The sequence below is a fragment of the Sinocyclocheilus grahami genome, unplaced genomic scaffold (assembly GCF_001515645.1).
Source record: "Sinocyclocheilus grahami isolate Dianchi unplaced genomic scaffold, SAMN03320097.WGS_v1.1 scaffold1826.1, whole genome shotgun sequence".
Taxonomy (NCBI): domain Eukaryota; kingdom Metazoa; phylum Chordata; class Actinopteri; order Cypriniformes; family Cyprinidae; genus Sinocyclocheilus; species Sinocyclocheilus grahami.
The window spans coordinates 1-5,086 of record NW_015507005.1 but is presented as its reverse complement, the minus strand read 5'-3'; the positions used below and the strand labels follow the sequence as shown (position 1 = coordinate 5,086).

Here is a 5,086-nt window from a genome sequence, read left to right as displayed (position 1 = left end):
AAATGGGAAACAAATATAAACTCCTTTCATTTTGTTCAGGTCTTGTCCACACTAGCATCTTTTTCTCTGTTTCGGCCTTCAGATCACACCGAGACAGCTTTCTGAAAACGCTCTCCAAAGTGGATATATCTGAAAACACAGTTTTCGCACTGTAGTGTGGACTGAAAACAGAGACTTTTGAAAAAGATGACGCATGTTTAGTCATGTGACATATCGATATATATCTATGTTTATACCGGTATTGTTACACGCTATTCACTTTCACGCTGTTGCTACAGATGTGCTACTCTGTACACTCTTCATATCACAGTCCTGCAAAGAAATGTACATGAGAGCAGTTGTGTTTTAGATCAGACGTACAATCGTGAGTGAGTGCGACCTGGACGCGTCAGTGAATGATGAGATCTTTTCCTACATAAAATGATCCTGTCAGAAGAACTGCGTGAAAACGTATCATTGTTCTGTCTGTATCGTCTCGGTCAGCTCTTATGAGGTTTTACACATGTGCAGTAAAGCGAATGTAACGTTTTCTGGCGTTCCCATGGGGATGAGGAACTTTTGGAAAACGCTTGAAAACACTAGTGTTTTAAAATGAAATCGTATCCGGATTAATGTAGACGTAGCCTCAGCGTCTCAGAAAACAAGCTTTCATATGAGCATTTTGTATCTCATGTATCTTGATTTAAGACGTTTAGATATTTGTACTGGAAAACAAGACAAAAACAATGAGGAAGAGATTAGATTTTTTTCTAGTGCATGCGACATTTAATGCCATGCCTTTATGGATTTAAGACTTTCTGATTTAAGACCCTTCAAGGCCTTACAATTGTGAAACAGTCAATTGAGATTTTGTAAGACCTGCAGATATAACTCTGTTATTTCATTAGAAACTGTCGCTGGAGATACTCCTGGACAATGTGGATAGTGAGTCCATCTTCAGAGCGTGGACATCACGGTAAACTGAACTGAATTCAGCATTCAAACCGGACTGAATGAGTGTGAACGCAGCCAATCAATCGACTAGAGTCGGATTCTCACGCCTAAAACAAACATTTAAGACAAAGGCTGGGAGAAGATGCAGTGGATTACGTTTGTTTCTGAAGGGAATGCTCCCCCGATCTACTTAAATGCGTCTATGTTCACTCGAATCATTCGTGATCCAGCTTCACCTTCAGAAGAAGTGAGTATAAGGTTCTTTTATGAATCTTTACAAATCGTCTTTCCTAATAATGTGCTAATTAGCAAGTTCCGCAGCTAAAGTAAACAGTCTCATGAGAACGGCTCGTCAACCCACGGAAGAGAGGGGCGGGGTCTACAGAGCTCATTAGCATTTAAAGAGACAAGCACCAAAACGGCTCGCTGTGAACAGCTGTTTTTGACAGGGTAAACAGGGTGTTGTTTTACACTACCACTAAGAAATGTTAACCAAAGTATGTTATAGACTTTTCATTAAGACCCTAAAGAATCATATCAACTTGTGGAAAATGGGCATCCGATGACCCCTTTAAGAAACGTTTAGAAAGTCAAACTCAAACATCGATGACTTACAGAAAAAAAGCTTTAGAACAAGAAGTGTGGGCTAAATCAGTCACAGCCGATTAACAAGAAGAATTTCCCAAAACGATTGGTGAGAGTGTAGCTCTCCCTCTGGATCGCCGCCGGAAGTCTTTGGATAATTAGCGTTATCCGAAGCAGTAGTACTCGTCGGTTTCCACGCGAGGCCGCAGCGGAGGCTTGCCGAGCGTCTCCTGATCCGCGGGGGGTCTGAGGCCGTCTGAGAGGCTAGCGGGCGAGCGGCGGTCAGGCTCCTCGTCCCCGAGCGTGTCCAGATAACTGCCCAGCGAGATCCCGTCCAGCCCGTCGCTGCAGGAGCCGCGCTCAGACTCCGCGCCGTCTGATAGGCTGCACAAGCTGTCCGTCACACTGCCCTCACGGCTGGCCCCGCCCCCGCGCTCCTCCATCACCCAGCGGATCGACTCGATGCCCTCGTTGATGGACAGCAGCTGATGCATCAGTGTCACGTCGATGGCGCGCAGATGAGCCTGCGACCGAGAAACATGTCAGAAACACTACAACAGCTCTATCCACACAACTTATGACCTAAAATAGCTAAATATTATTAGAATCTAAAACAGCGGCTTTATAAGTGAGTATCTGTTAAACTGTAATGTATTTCTGTGATGCGCAGCTGTATTTTCAGCATCATTCCTCCAGTCTTCAGTGTCACATGATCTTCAGAAATCACTATAATATGCTGATCTGCTGCTTGAGAAACATTTCTGATTATTATCAATGTTGAACACAGTTGTGCTGCACAATATTTTTGTGGAAACTGTGATACATTAATTTTTTCAGGATTCACAGATGAACAGAAAGCTCAAAAGAACAGCATTTATTTGAAACAGAAATCTTTTGTCACACTATAAATGTCTTTTCTGTCACTTTTGATGAATTAAATGTGTCAATGAATAAAAGTATTATTTATTTAAATATATGTTAAGGTAGAGTGGCTTCAATTAGGGGTCTGCGATACTGACAGCAGATTACATCTCAATATTTTCTGGGATTTTATGGATAACGGTAATTAGATGATATTTTGCTGAGTGTGTTATTGTGCAGATAGGTTAAGTGGAGAGCTGACTCCTACAGTTTTTGATATTCTTCATATTCTAAATGCATTTTAATAGACTGAATCATGCAGTGAAAGAACACACTCTAAATCGCGCGTGCACTCTGTTTTGTTTGGTTTTTGTGATATACTCGATAATGTCAAATAGCACATTGTTAAAACAAAATTACGATATTACCGCAGACGATAAATCGCACACTCCTAGTTTCAGTACTGTAAGGTCTGTTTAACGTCAAAGCACAAATAATGCACACTTTTGTGCAGAAAAGTTCAAAGTCGTCCTTCGATACAAACAAATTTCCCATTTCTGCTTCCAAACCTTCAATATGTTAATTCACTTCCAACTTTAAGTACATTAATGCAATCACAGGCTCTCTTTTGGTTTAAACTGCGGAAACTAAACTATTTTCTGTGGTTTATAACCGCAAGTGCTGTTGATTCAGCTGAACTTGAGCTGAACCTTGAACACTTCTGTAAAATTAAAAGCATTTAAGTCAACAGTGTAATTGTACAGCCGCTGAAGTACTAGGAAACACAAACACACACACACACACACTAATGGAAACACAATCCCTCGTCGGTCTAATGAACCCAAACGCCCCACAGAGACTCTTTCCTCAGTAATAATCGCATTATCTGAGACATCTCGTCTGCTCGAGACATAGAGGACTAGATGAACATGAGTGATGAAACACTGGAGACTCAAAGGAGTCGAACTAATGCGACACACTGAATCATTTATGGCGATTCAACCCAAGATCCTCTCGGATGAACCGGCTTGTTTTCGTTTCGCAGCACAATACAGGCAAAACCTCTCAGCAAAGCAAATAAAGCCAATACAAAGAGGCAGATTTGCATGAGATTCGCGTCAGACGTGAACAGGAACCCTCAGACAGACAATAATACTGCCACTGTTCCCCACGGCAACACACACGCCGTCACTGTGTGCTACAGGAACAGTCCAGCGATTCATTAACTCTGCTATTACAGCAAATGAACAAAACAAACCGTGTGGATTGGACTGGAATTAACAGGAGGAAACGATGACGAGACGATCATTTTGAGTGAACTGTCCCTTTAAGAGCGATCAATGCTGACACACTTTCAGTATCTGATGGTCTGATGAACACTGGGAGCTTGTTAAGATGTAATAGTTAAAAGGTTTACAGCCTTGAAAGGCAACAGCCGGTCTGAGAGGGAGAGAGAGAATGTGTGTCCATTTATGGCCTGTGAATGTGTGTGTGTGTGTGTGTGTATGTGTATGAGTGTGTGTTTATGTGTGTGTGTGAGTGTATGTGTATGAGTGTGTGTGTGTGTATATGTGTATGAGTGTGTGTGTGTGTGTGTATGTGTGTGTGTGTGTGTGTATGTGTATGAGTGTGTGTTTATGTGTGTGTGTGAGTGTATGTGTATGAGTGTGTGTGTGTGTGTATATGTGTATGAGTGTGTGTGTGTGTATATATGTGTATGAGTGTGTGTGTGTGTATATGTGTGTGTTTATGTGCTCCTGGGTTTGGTTTGACCTGAAAATGCCCCTCCAGTCTCTCACGGCGGTCAGATAAACATGTCTGTCTCTTTAAATGTGCGGTCAGGCCTGCAGAGGTCAACGACCTCGACACTAAATCACCAACACACAAAACACATCTAAACTAAAACCACTGAAAACAGCTTCTGTTCAGTGAAATCAAGCAGAAACAACAAACAACATGAGAGTCAGATGACAAAGTTAAACTTTAATGAAGATTAGAAATAGTGCCGTGGCAACTATCTGAATAAGTTGAAGTACTAAAATTACTAGTGCGACACGATTAATCACATCCAAAATAAAAAAAATTTCTGTACATAGTATGTGTGTGTACTGTGTATATTTATTATGTATATAAATATATATTTAAGAAAATTATCCAGAAGGAAACACGATGCATTAAGAGCCTTCATTTAATTTGTCTTCCGGGAAACATGCAAGTATCTTCTGTTGCTTCCGAAGGGCAGAACTAAATGGAAAACAATTCTATTTCACTTATTTGGCCATCTTCATCCTGTTCAAAAGGCTCTTAATGCACCGTGTTTCCTTCTGGAGCATCAGTGCATGTTTGAGTCCCTCAGTGGCCCTCAGTGTGAAAAGATGGATCTCAGAAGTCAGAATCATGGGGTTCAAAGGGTTCAGATATGCAGAAGATGCTGCAAAACTGAAGAATGAGAGGAGCTGGGGATTTTCTGAAGAACAGCAGGCAGTTTAATGGTTCAGAACTAACAAGCGACTCATGAACAAGCATCACTAAACACAACACCGTCGAGGATCATCAGGTAACCACACACAGTATGAAGAGCCAAGGGTCCACACACTTCTGAAGGGGGTTATTTTAATCATTTCAGCTATTTATTTTTTTTCTTGTGGACTAAATGTAAACATCTTTTATGTAAATATCTTACACTCTCTCACACACACACTCTCTC

At 41.3% G+C, this 5,086-nt stretch overlaps 1 pseudogene; it reads right to left on the bottom strand.

The window, feature by feature from the left end:
- Nucleotides 1-1,465: 1,465 nt before the first annotated feature.
- Nucleotides 1,466-2,060, bottom strand: LOC107572873 (leucine rich adaptor protein 1-like pseudogene; annotated as a pseudogene).
- Nucleotides 2,061-5,086: the final 3,026 nt, after the last annotated feature.